The following is a 14,319-nucleotide window of genomic DNA, read 5'->3' as shown; positions in this document are numbered from 1 at the left end:
ATAGACAACTGTCTCGCAGCCTGGGGAGTTTGCGCATGTGCTAATGAGCGCCGTGCATTTGGATCTGTTGTAACATCCAAAGGTCTTGTTAATCACAGTTCCGAGATACGAAAAGCTGGGGAAAATAAGCTAACAGTTGTCCGATTACATACAGTACATTTCTTGGGCGTCTAACAGGATAAATGCCAGAGACGAATAAAATGCATTGTAAATCGTAGCATTTTGTTCCAGGCAGGTTGATCTAAAAATAAAGGTAAAGCTGAAAATGTTGATAATTAATTCAAAGTAGTGTTTATTGTCTAAACCTCTAGATAAGTTTCTAATTGACGATTAACTTGGCCTTATTTGTTCGCTCTTTCATTATAATACACGTGTATCTACTTAGTCTACTAATAATAAGTTACCACAGCTTGGAGTTGTATTTCAATACAACACATCTAGTCATTCACGGTTGAACACACCGGAAGTGACAGGGAATAGAGATGAATTATGATTATATCTCAGTCAGCATCGTGTAACATGTGTTGAACCAGTAGCTCGTGCGACCATTGTTGACGGGAAGGTCTTGCTGAGAGGGTGGATGAGAAGGGCAAATTGCCCAGCGAGCACACCACTGTTGTCAATACAGAATGTAACCTCGCGAGGAGGGGCTAACAGACCTCACCGCATTCCGCAACAAGTCCTCCCCAGTGCGGCCCAGGCCTGTCCGTCAAGTCTTTCATCACAACACAGTACGGCTTCCTTTGTTGGTCATGTTTTGAACACTCTTCAAAAGTACGTTACTGCTTGTTAAAAGCGTCCCTCCTGCACAGCTACCTACAGGATGTACGTTTTTAAAATAAAGTAAGCCTGAAGACAAATATAGGTAGTCAACGAGATTTGATTTAGATTTGAGATCGCACAGTGACTTCAGTACTTCGGTTATCACATACTTCAACCAAGCTCTTGACTTCTGTCCCAAAGAAAGTCATCTCTGTCCAATGGGACCCACATGAAAAAAGACGACACTTTCTAATGACGAATGTTAAGTAATGTTTATCTGCCAAAACATGTGTAAAAATCCCGATCTACGTAAATATTATGTTTTTTCAAATATGCATAAAAAATATATGTTGTAATGATTCATGATCACGTAAAAAAAATGTGTGGCCGGGTGCAGGCCTTGTAAGGGAGACCCTTCGATGAGGGTGGGCAGCATCTGCCATGTGTAGGTAACTGCCTGTTATTGTGGTAGAGGATAGTGTTATGTGTGCTGTATGAGTTGCAGGGATGTTGGGGACAGCACAAACACCCAGCCCCCAAGTCATTGGAATTAACCAATGAAGGTTAAAATCTCCGACCCAGCCGGGAATCGAACCTGGGACCCTCTGAACCGAAGGCCAGTGCGCTGACCATTTAGCCAACGAGTCGGACTCGTGATCACGTTTCAATGCTTTAAGGGTCAATTTCACAATCAGTCTCCATTCAGAATACTTTATCTTGCCAAGCGAGTTGGCCATGCGGTTAGGGGCGCGCAGCTGTGAGTTTGAATCCGGGGGATAGTGGATTCGAACCCCACTGTCGGCAGCCCTGAAGATGGTTTTCCGTGGTTTCCTATGTTTACACCAGGCAAATGCTGGGGCTCTACCTTAATTAAGGCCACGGCCGCTTCCTTCCCACCCCAAGGCCTTTCCCCTCCCATCGTCACCATAAGACCTATCTGTGTCGGTGCGACGTAAAGCAAGTTGTAAAAAGATTATTTACAGAATAAAATGCGCCATCGTTACGTTTCATCCTCTTCCGTAAAAAGGGTAGCTGCGTGAGAAGTACAAGTTTTCTACTTGTGTCAGGTGTACCGAATGTATGACTAGGCCTTCGTAATAAAACATCACCAACTGTAACATCACTTTATCCGACAGATCTTCATTGCAAATTATTACTACTTCTGGAGTCTTTGTGTTTCACGCCCACATTCATAGCAAAGCACTATGTATTGCGTAGTCTTATTTTCCACTTCCATAGCATTGGTAACGAATCTATAAAAGTTTCACTTCTTTGCTTTTCTCTTCTTCATACCTATGATTGATCCTTTAGAATGAAGATTTGTTGTTAAATGGTTACATGATAAACGATGAACTGCTTAGTACTTTTAAAAATGGGAACATCTTATTGTCTTCTAAAGAAGGGATAAATTTCTCCTTATTCTTATCATTCCTGGCATTTTCTCTCATTTCTTGAGGTCGGAACGTGTGTGGATTTTGTCCAGTTTTACGGCCGAATGCAAAGAGAATCTAATTCATTTGTTGAACATCCTCAGATGTTCTTTTCGTATAACAGTATTCGAGTGTGACAACACTCATTGCTCGAGCGTCCTGTCAACATTTTTCATGTTGCATGTGCTCGTAATCTCATCACCTGGTGCTTAATACGGCACTAATAACGTAGAAAGCCGGTGACATGATAGCAGAGTGGCAATGACAGGAACCATGACCACAATAGTGTGTGTTCGAGGCACTGATTTGCTTGATAGACGATAAATTTGAATTGGATGATAGTTTACATAATGAAGACAACGCTGTTTCCACACCCAGACCGGATCCCTAACTGGGAGTGAATGGAGTGAGACCTTGTTGCCACCGAGCAAGTGTTATTATCCAACAGCACGGGTCAAATTAGGTATGATGAGCAGTGGTAACCAAATAAAGTATTATAGACCACCGTCTCTGTAGCTGGTAGGTAACGTGGTTATACAGTATCCTAAGGCTCTGTACTTCGCAGTTCTGAATGCTGCATTTTTCGTTGCAGTGATCAAGAAGAATATGGGAATTCGAAAGCGTCAATAAGTTTAAGGTCATTAGAGTGTCTTTATTGTCTTATATGTTACATAGTCCGTACACAGAGCCAGATGTATCTGAACTACTACGACTACTTTGCGGAATGACTAGACGTAAAAACGTCTCATTCTGCACGGAAATTTGGGGTTATGAAAATCAACCTGTTTATCACAGACTGTCTCTGGCAAAGTGTGAATGGTACATTCAATATTCTGATAATGATAGGTAACTTCACATCAATGAATGTATTTCGATAATGCAAACTCTCCGTGCGGGGGCCTCGTATTTTGAACGTTCGATCTTTTCGCATTCAGTACATTTCAGAGCGCCGTAGTGAATGGTCTCGGTTCTTTTTCCGAAAATAGACAGGCTAACAAAATAATATAAGTGACATTCCAGAGGATGAACATAACTTATAACTTGTGAAATATTGTCTGTGAATCTAGAATATTTTCGCAATATTTCGAAGTGATGTATCAGAACGTTTGTCCTACAGTCCTTAGGGATAAAGGGACGGAAGAGTGAGAATTTCTTAATTTGTTTCACGTCAAATTCTGAATATAAATTCCTGGGCATAATATGTATCACTGAATAGAGAATCTTACGCCTGACATAACGGTACCATTGTAGTAGACTTAATAATACAGTAATTAGGGAAAACGTTACGTGATCTAATACGTTTTGAAAATTACCAAAGGTATCGAAACATAATATGCTGGGACTATATAATTAATGCTAGGCGACTTCCCAGATAAGTTTAATCGCTATATATAATATCATAGCATAACATCCGCAAGAATTGGATCAAATTTGGATGTGTCCAGTTTTCTAATAAGATACCATGGTTTTCCTTGAGTGGGTATGACCTAGAGACTTTGCAGCTTCTTCCCATATTTTCTCTTTTTCATCTAACGATCAGAATAGGTGATTGGCAGTGTCAGCTACACGACTGTGCTCTAGTTCTTAGCCGTTGCTCGCAGACTTCGTTCCAGCCAGGAACAAACTGCCTGCGATAAACTCTGGGTAGGTAAAATTTGACGGCACTTTTAATTATTCCAATGAATCTTCCATGGTTGTACGTTGGCTTAAAACATCTTATATGAGTCAGTTTGTATGGAAAATTTAGCCCATACTGCGTACTTAAAATTCAATTTTTGTTTAGAATGTGACCGGATGACGGGTACATACATTCCTACCTGAAGAATTATAGGCCTGCGTTGGCTATTTGAGATCTACCAGCTACTTTGTGTCTCCTTTGATTGCATGAGTTCTTAGATTGTATTATGAAACTGTGTTCATGCTTCGAGCAGAGTGGAAGATTACTTTGTCTTTAGCATGATATAAAAGCTTCGTGTTTTCTGTTTCCAACCAGTCGCGTAGTTCACCATTTTGGTCATTCTTCTTATATCCCCAGAGTGTATGACGGCTATCGAACTTCCCTACAATAAAACTTAGATGTCGTTGGGTTGGAAGTATTGAAGGTGGCCAGTTGATATCAGTAGGTCTATAAATCACCAATAGACAAAAAACTAATCTATACAAAAGAAAATGGCCTTAAAACCGAATTCAAAACTCAGCTGAATATCAAGAAGCACTTATCATCATAATCTTCAAAATGTCCGATCTCTTTCCAACTACAGGAGACCGTAGAAGCTATCAAGTACATAAAACCATGGAAAGCTGCAGTACAGATGGAATTTACCCCGAGTCTCTACTTCATTATAGGCCAGATGCAGCTACGATCAGGTGGTTCACAATCTTTTCCTCAAAAATTTTGAATACATGCAACCTACCATTACTTTCCAAGAAAACCAAAGTAGTAAATATCCTAAAGCCCAACACATGTTCGATAAAAGTGGATAATCATCGCCCTATATTTCCCCCAAGCGGCACACTGACACTGCTAGAAAAATTAATCTGTAATAAAATTTCTAATATCAGCAAGCGTGTCCCACCAGAACAGGCTGGTTTCGGACCTGTGAAAGGCTGTGATGATAATTTTATTGTGCTAGTGACCCATATTGAAATGTTTTTGAGGAGAAAGTCATAAACATTGCTGTTTTCGGACCTCTCAGCTGCATATGACAGTCTGTCGTGAAGGTATTCTTCTCAAATTAATCGGTGTCACTCCGTGTTTGAAGCTCAATCATCTTATCTAACATGCTGAGCAATAGATATTTTCAAGTCTTCGTTGATGATTCTTTCAACATCTCAGTACATGAGCTAAACGATGGACTTCCGAAAGAGTCTATTGTCTTTAATTTGCTCAGACAAGACTTACTATCACAATCTAAGTCCAGGAAATGATGGCATTGCCTTGTAATGCCTACATAAGTTTCTCTGAAGCAGAAACAACATTCACGTCAGATCTGAAGTAGATGAATAGTTATTTCCAACGATGCTGTCTACAGCTTAACCCTAAACAAAAAAAAAAAAAGCTGTTGTGCCTATGCTCCATCTTCGCAATAGATATTAAGCCAACCGTCACGTTCAGAGAAAAAACCATTCAACACTGCAGCGAACTCAGATACCTAGTAGTAATTTTAGACAACTCACTGACATAGAAGTCTCCTATTTCAAATGTTGTCGCCAAAATTAAAACACGGAATAAAATACTCCAGAGACTAACATGAACTGCTTGGGGAGCCAATGCTTCATGCCTTCGATCTCCTGATCAAGCTCGTTTTCATTCCGTTGCTGAATACTTCTCCCCAACCTGGCTAAACCGCGCTCGTATAAAAATAATAAGTCCAAACTAAATCAGACAATGATTCTCATTACTGGTTCCATTCATCCTACCAACATAAACTGGCTGCCTGTTGTAAGCTATATACCACCACCACCACCACCACCACCACCACCACCACCACCACCACCACCACCACCACCTCTAAAGAGGTCGGAATCGCTACTGAAAACACGGAGGAAAATTGCAAGCAATCTACGCTTAACAGTCTACGCAGATACATTAAGAACCTACGAATAAGCGACTTAAATCTAGGCAACCATCATGGGGAATGGCAGACAACATTCTCCGGAGCTCTTTCAACATCTCAGATGCCCGGAAACGACAGTGGAATGATCGTCTCTGTTATCCCACGAAATTGTTCAAAACCATCTTCCCAGATGTCAATGGAGAATACTCAGAAGGACTGATCAAGGCAGATGTGATGCTACACTCACCAAATGGGGATCTCACCAATCTGCGATTGTAGTAAGCAGTAGTTACAGGCACGTCAACGCATTGCCTTTGAGTGTCCACTTCGAGATATTCTAGTGAAACCATCCAATTTGGATTTGAATTTATAACTGATATTGCGATCTCGTGATTTCGCTGTATCTTTCTTCTATTATTTTCATAACTTGTATGCACCTTTATATCATCATCAAGCTAAACATAGTAGGATAAGTTAATCGGTATTTATTTATTTATTTTTATTTATTTATTTATTTATTTATTTATTTATTTATTTATTTATTTATTTATTTATTTATTTATTTATTTATTTATTTATTTATTTATTGACGTGTCAATTGCCAACTACAATGCCGTTTGTCTCTTATTGTAGTTATAATTTGTCACTTGTAAATCAATTGTAGTGTACTTCATTCACTGTCTAACGTGTCCTTCATTTCACCCAAAGTCAGACTTGTTCCGGGTTACATTGCCTTGAAAACCCAGTGGGTCAGTCTCTCACCTGTCCCCACCTATATATATATTTGAATTATTACACCGCTGATAAACCATCACAAGTCTGGCAGGCTGAAATCGGGGCATCGGATGACATAATTAGGAGACGGAATGACAAAATATCATGTTTTGCGATAAATTGTGTTTCAGTTTAGGTAAACATGTTGGGTAAGTTACATTATTGTCAAATGACGCCTTGGTGAGCCATCCCAAAGTTCCATTTCTATTCGAGCGTTGAAGTCTCCGTTAAATAATTTGTCATATTGAATGTACGTTCTTGTACCCGAGCAGAATGGCCGAGCATGTTAGCGTAATACGGCTATGGAGCCAAGCTCTGCATTCGGGTGGTGAGTGGGTTCGAATCCCAACCTCTGAGAATGGTTTTCTATGGTTTCCCATTTTCTCTGCCGGGCTGAGTGGCTCAGACGGTTAAGGCGCTGGCCTTCTAACCCCGACTAGGCAGGTTCGATCCTGGCTCAGTCCGGTGGTATTTGAAGGTGCTCAAATACGACAGCCCCGTGTCGGTAGATTTACTGGCACGTAAAAGAACTCCTGCGGGACTAAATTCCGGCACCTCGGCGTCTCCGAAGACCTTAAAAAGTAGTTAGTGGGACGTAAAGCAAATAACATTATTTTTATATTACCATTTTCCCTTCTAAGCAAATGCATAGGCCACAGCCGATTACTTCCACCTCCTTACCCAATTTCATTCACTACCAATCATTCCAAATTATTTATACACTCAAATTGACGTTTGTGTCATGAATTGCATACGGTTGTAAAAATATGCCATAGAATACTTCAACGCATTCCTGACCGAGCGTTATGAAAACGAGATAGAGGGGTCGACATACATATAATGTAGTTCTTGTTCACATCTGTCTATATAGCTTAATTTAATATTTGCATAACTATCTGTGCTACGGTCATAGCTGGTACAAATAATTTAAACAGAGAAGAATGTACTGAATACATATACACAAACAATAACAGTTGAGCTTATGTAGCTTTGTAGGATCACGTTAAGTGGCAGTAAATTGAACTATAATTTCTTGTACAATAACAGGATGGGTTGTATGCATTATAGAAATGATTAGTAAGGGATGCCTAGCCGAGGTGATAAAGGAGTCCTCGGTTCACCCAGAAGGACTTTGGTGAGTTAGCCCAAAAATTTAGAAACGAGATTTCCACATTCAGCGTATACCAGAAATAAGTACCTGCTCAATTCCCAGGGGCAGAGGCAGCGGGACATAAGGCTAAAGACTCTACCCCACGTAGTGGAGTTACGGAGCGAGTGGAAGCCTTTGCCTTCTACTCCTCTCAGGGCCTTCGCGACCTGAAGGGAAATGGCTTTGTTTTTTTCTTTTTGTTTCTTGAAATGTATAAACTCAATGAAATTGACTGATACATATACTATAACAAGAAAGTTTCTCCTTAACGTTTATAGGCTTTTGGAAAATGAAGACCTTAGTATAACACGATGATACTCTGGTTGGCTGTTTACGTTTTAAATTTGTGTAGTACTTTCGTGAGGTATGTAGAGGGTGTGTATTGTTAGGGGAGTAGAATCAGCATTGAATTGAGTTGATCTAGTTATTATCTATGCCATAGTGTGATTTCTAACGTTTTGATTCAGTTTAACATTTGAAAACATTGAAGGATTCATTGTACATGTTGATTCATTATTATGAACCACTTTAACTACAGTGGTCAGTGCATGGCAAACAAAACTATTACTTCCGTACTTCTTCAGAGATATAAACGAATATTCGTCAAGATCGTCCCTCTACAAAGGAAAGCATCTGGCACAAATTAAGGCTGATATTGTGCCTGAACCGCCAAAATAAATTGCTTCCAATAGTTTATCAGGATAAGACAATATTCGTATTTACACTTTTATCTATTTACAGGATTGTAAGATTGCATTATTGCTGACAGTACATATTGATGAGTTTCTTAAGACAAAGCTTGAAAAGGTGACATTGCATTTGTGCTGTGGCGATAATTTGTGGGCGAGTGATTAGTACAATGGCCTATCTGATGGTTTTCCACGCAAACAGCCAAGAATCGAATTCTGATGGATTTTTGTGCAAATTTGCACAAAAAATTTACGTGGTGTTTGAAAGGGCATCCGGCGCCAAATCCTCTGCGTAAACTAATAATAAAACACGCGAGCCCAACAACTGGAATTAGTTAAAGTAAGCTTTTAATGACTTAATTTCTGTGTGAACAAATATTAACTCATACTACAAGATTCTTCATAATATTTTCATCTTCCAGCTCCCTAGCTGAGTCATCGATTCTTCGTAATGTTGAGGTATTTAAATCGTAAACGGTTAATCCCTTGGCTCGAAGGCACTGGATGTTTGTGCAGTCCCCAACATTACTGCAACACACAACACATCGTCCAACACACTAACATGGAGTTTCCCCATACATATCAGACGCCACCCACCTTTGTCGGAGGGCCCGTCTTGCAAGTGTTGTACTGGACTAGCAATAGCCACGAAATAATAATAATAATAATAATAATAATAATAATAATAATAATAATAATAATAATAATAATAATAATAATAATATAATACCGAGCTCGATAGCTGCAGTCGCTTAAGTGCGGCCGGTATCCAGTATTCGGGAGATAGTGGGTTCGAACCCCGCTATTGGCAGCCCTGAAAGATGGTTTTCCGTGGTTTCCCATTTTCACAGCAGGCAAATGCTGGGGCTGTACGTTAATTAAGGCCACGGCCGCTTCCTTCCTACTCCTAGCCCTTTCCTGTCCCATCGTCGCTATAAGACCTATCTGTGACGGTGTGACGTAAAGCTGCTAATACTAGACCTAATAATAATAATAATAATAATAATAATAATAATAATAATAATAATAATAATAATAATAATAATAAACATAATAATTCCTCAAACTTTAATCATGGTATTTACGGATAAAAGAACGGCTTTCACCTTATGTTCTATACGTAGGCTATGCTATATTTTGCAGCAAAAGGCGCACTTGTTCATTTTGTACACAATTATATTTCTGTTAATGATCTATGTTGTGTTTCTGCAGTTAGTTACTCTTGCTTAAAAACACACACGTTACGTTTTTAATCAGTTTGCAATTGTGTATTGTACAGACATCATTGGATACAGATACAAGTTAACTGGGCAATATAGCTTCTCACATACATATTGTCCATCCATCCGTCAATTCAAATGGAAGAGGAACTAAGCCAACCTTCTTCCACAAATCATTTTTGTGAAATGTTAATGGTCCAACTGAGCTCTAGATGTGCGCGACTGGCAAGACGTGACAATCAGCACAATGAAGTAGCTGATGGACTAATTGCGGAGTTCCTCCACCTGCAGCACCCGGCACGTGCTTTAACACGACATGCAAATACACTGTTCCTTTTCCTTTGTGTGACCTCTTCCATTGAATTAATAATACGGAAGAGCTAGCCAGCCACTTGCTTCCAAAAACACTGTATGTGCGATCATCTGCCTAGAGACCGGTGCAGACGGCTGTCCACCTCACTCACCTACTCACACCACCGAAATTAGGCGTTGCACCTGATAGTCAGTTAATGACAGTGCAGCTGGATATTAAGAACAGCATTACAGTCATTAATGAAGTATTTTCACTTCATCACTTCGCGATATTTACCTCACTCGATGATGACATCTGTCAGTCGTCAAAGCTTGTTTATACTCAGTGATCCTGCATAAGAGGGGCTGCCTAGCCGAGGCGGTAAACTCGTGTGCGTTTCACTCGGAAGAACATGGTTTCGATTCCCCGCCAGAAAATGTTAAGAAATGAGATTTGCACTTCAGGAGGTGCGTATGACTCTGGTGTTCACTTACCCTACACCAAAAATGTGTATGAGGTTAATTCCTTGAGGGCAAAGGAGGCCGGGCGTAGAGCTAATGACTCTAGCCCACCAGGTGACGAGGTTACGAACAGTGGAAGCCTTAAACGCACACGCCTACGAGTACAAGGGCCTTGCACGGAGATGTCTTTGCTTTGCTTTTGATTCTGTATAAAATTATGTTTAAAGTGAAAATGTTTCAAAGGCCAATTCAGTGGTGTAGGAGCAGAGAGCATCTTTCTTATCTCGAGGAGCTGGGTTAGATTTCCGGCCAGGTCTGCGAATTTTAGTTGAATGTAAGGGCTGGTTCGAGGTGTACTCTGCTGATGTGAGAACAATTTATTTCGGAACTATCAAACGGTGAGACAGCAGTTACCGTCTAGAAATCCATGAATAACAGCAGGTGGGATTCGTCACCTCGTATTACAGGCCTTCGGGGTGAGCAGTGGTCGCTTGGTGGGCCAAGTCAGTACAGTGCTGTAGCACCTTTGGGCTTAAGTTGGGAAACGGCTTTTCAAGCCAACTTTTGTGGTGTAGGGGAAAGGTGCGATCTTCTTACCTGGAGGTCTGGGGTTCGCTTCCCGGCCAATCCACGCCTATTAATATTATAGACAGAGGACTGTAACGAGGCCCACTCAACCTCATGAGATGAACTGAGAAGCTGTCTGATGTGAGATGCAGCAGGCCCAGTCGTGGAAACGAAGCGATACTGCTGAAGACGTGATCACGTTGACCACATCGCACTCCAATAATTGAAGGTCAACTGGCTCGAGACATCAGTCTTAGTAAACCGAGAGTATCAGTGATCTATGCCGGACTGAGTAGCTCAGACTTGGCAGGTTCGCTCCTGGCTCAATCCGGTGATATTTGAAGTTGCTCAAATACGTCAGCCTCTTGTCGGTAGATTTACCGGCACGTAAAAGAACTCCTATGGAACAAAATTCCGGCATCTCGACGTCTCCGAAAACCGTATAAGTAGTTACATATTCGGGTTCGATTCCCGGCCAGGTCAGGGATTTTTACCTGGACCTGAGGGCTGGTTCGAGGTCCACTCAGCCTACGTGATTAGAATTGAGGAGCTATCTGACGGTGAGATAGCGGCCCCGGTCTAGAAAGCCAAGAATAACGGCCGAGAGGATTCATCGTGTTGACCAAACGACATCTCGTGATCTGCAGGCCTTCGGGCTGAGCAGCGGTCGCTTGGTAGGCCAAGGCCCTTCAAGGGCTGTAGTGCCATGGGGTTTGGTTTGGTTTTAGTTACATATTGGAACGTAAGACCAATAACATTGTTGTTATCAATGATCTATATACGCCAGGGTTGGTTTCGTTATCAAAACGATTTTAGAACAACTATTATTTAAATTCAGGGGCTGCCTGGCCGAGGCGGTAAAGGCGTGCTCGGTTCGCCGGCAAGGACGTGGGTTCGAATCCCCGTCAGGAAGTCGTAAAATTTAAGAAAGGAGATTTTTAATTCCGGAGGTGCATATGGCCCTGAGGTTCACTCAGCCTACACCAAAAATGAGTACCAGGTTAGTTCCTGGGGGCAAAGGCGGCCGGGCGTAGAGCTAACCACTCCACCCCATCACGTGCCGAGGTTACGAATAGTGAAAGCCTTTACCTTCCACCCCCCCAAGGGCCTTCATGACCTGTACGGAGATGACTTTGCTTTGCTTTGCTTTGCTTTTATTATTAAAATTTTTGTGAACAGGAGAGAACGGTGGGTGCTCTGAGAAATAGCTGATATGAAAGGAGCGAGAATGTCTGCTGATACAAATAGGTGGAAACAAGGAGGACACTCGCAATGAGAAGGACATGTATTGGCTTAGTTACGATTGAATGCAATGGATGAAAACTGTGTAATGAACAAGCTATGGGGTCATGAGTGGTGAATTGAGGAGGTGGTGATTGTTGTTCTAAATAGAAGTTCAACTAATCAACCATCCTCGAATTGATGAGTATAGGTTACCTGGGAGAACAATGCACTCAAACGTGGGGTTTCGGAGATTCGGATAGAGACAAAGACGGCGATGCTTTTACACCGTTTTTTATTATTTGAAAGTTAAGCGATATAGAATCAGGACAGCCCATATAATTAGTTATACGCAGACAATTGAAGCGGCGTTTAGTTCATTCAATGAGGCTTGTAGCTTGGACAGTGAAATAAAAGATGTGCTTATCTTCAGTCCTCAGCCCGAAAGCTGGTTGGATCCTCAACAACTCCACCGTTAGATGTCGTAGATGGCCTAGGCGTCACTGAAGAGGCGCACTTGGGAAATGAGGAATAAGGTAGTTTGCTGTTGCTTACCTCACCGAGACAGAAGTTGCTATTTCATATCAGTCTGCCAAGCCCACTGAAATGCATGCACCAACCGAACATATGAGCAACATTTTCACACCATTCATAGCATAAGGAATTACATTACTAGCACCACACACACTACAGTCACTGCCATATTGTCAAAGTCAAGGATAAGACTGAGACAGGTCAATGAAAGTAACAAATTTGCTCTAGCCCATATCAGAAGACATAGTACACTGTAAACACTAGGTATCGCCAGCAAAGATAGCGTAACTGTCTTTAATATAGTGTTTATGTACTGAACCCATAATTCTACCTTGCTACTAAAAAATTGCAACTACAAGATGGAGTGCAACCATATTTTTTACTGTATTGCAAACACATCTCACGTTATGTGGTGTGACAACTCACAGCGGGCAGCGGCCCACCAATTCGAACGAGGTCGGAACATTTCGGAAGACCTCGGGTAATTAATAATGAAATTCTGGATAATAAGCATCATTGCGATAGATTTCGGCCCTGTCATTAACAAAGAAATAAGTAATTAAGAATGTTGGGAAATATTTGGTGAAGCTAAAGTCCACAGGGTAGAAATGTATTTAATTAGACCTGGAGAGAAGTTGGCATCCATACTGGCAGAGTAGTGACACGTGTCAAGGACATGCAGTCAAAATACGCTGGAATTCGCCTGCGCGAAATTAATTAATTACGCCCGTTATTATAACAGGAAAAATCAGCAAACAACACCATCATGACTAGAAAAATAGGTGGAATCTCTGGAGTGAGTCTCGAAGAAATTTGTCCAGTTGTCCTCAATAGGAATGATTGCACCACAGTAGATAACGCTAAGAAGAACATCCGTAGGCAAGGCTTATATACCCCCCTCAACCAGGAACGTCAGTCGTCGTTCTATGTTCCAAGAAGGTGAACCTACGTCAGGCAACATTAAGAAGAAGACTTGAAGTGGACCAAATAGACTTGTAAAACTCTAAAGCCAGTTGGCTTGAAGAATGAGTATTCTACCAAGTGGTAAATGGTGAACTAAGACGAACTTAGCTATTGAAACATTGTAGTTACGACATCTATCATGGTCGAGAAATAAAATCATAAGTTTAATAATTACAGTATAGGTTTTCTTAACTTCTCATAGAGATATAGAAGATTCATAGATAGCTTTTGTGAATTATTGCGGAAAATATTTTTTCTAATCGGTAAGGGAGGACGATAGTCTGGCGGAGATAAGCTTTGTGTCTCACGGTGAATCACACCTGTGAAACATCTGGATAGGAAGGAGCTAGGAAGATTCCGCAAACTGCATTAGTTGAGTTCTAGACACGAACTGTTATGTGCATAGAATAATTTATTGTAACGTGTGTTGCTTGAAGCCAAGTGTAAAATCTGTGCATGTAAAAGGTAAATATTTAAGAACAGGATGGGTCCTGCAGTTAAGAAGGGCTAAATTGGAGGTGGCTGGTACAAGATGAAGCCGTGATAATGCCATGCCAAACGACTATAATTACAGGTCAGTCTAATTTAAATATTATGTTTTGTAGTTAGAGATGTTTTGCCTGCTGCCATTTCTTGATGGATACAGTACTTTTGTATCCATCTCTTGGCATAGGCCAAAGTAAAGTGTAGCTTTCACCG

The sequence above is a fragment of the Anabrus simplex genome, chromosome 1 (genome assembly GCF_040414725.1).
Source record: "Anabrus simplex isolate iqAnaSimp1 chromosome 1, ASM4041472v1, whole genome shotgun sequence".
Classification (NCBI taxonomy): domain Eukaryota; kingdom Metazoa; phylum Arthropoda; class Insecta; order Orthoptera; family Tettigoniidae; genus Anabrus; species Anabrus simplex.
Note: the sequence above shows the minus strand (reverse complement) of the source record.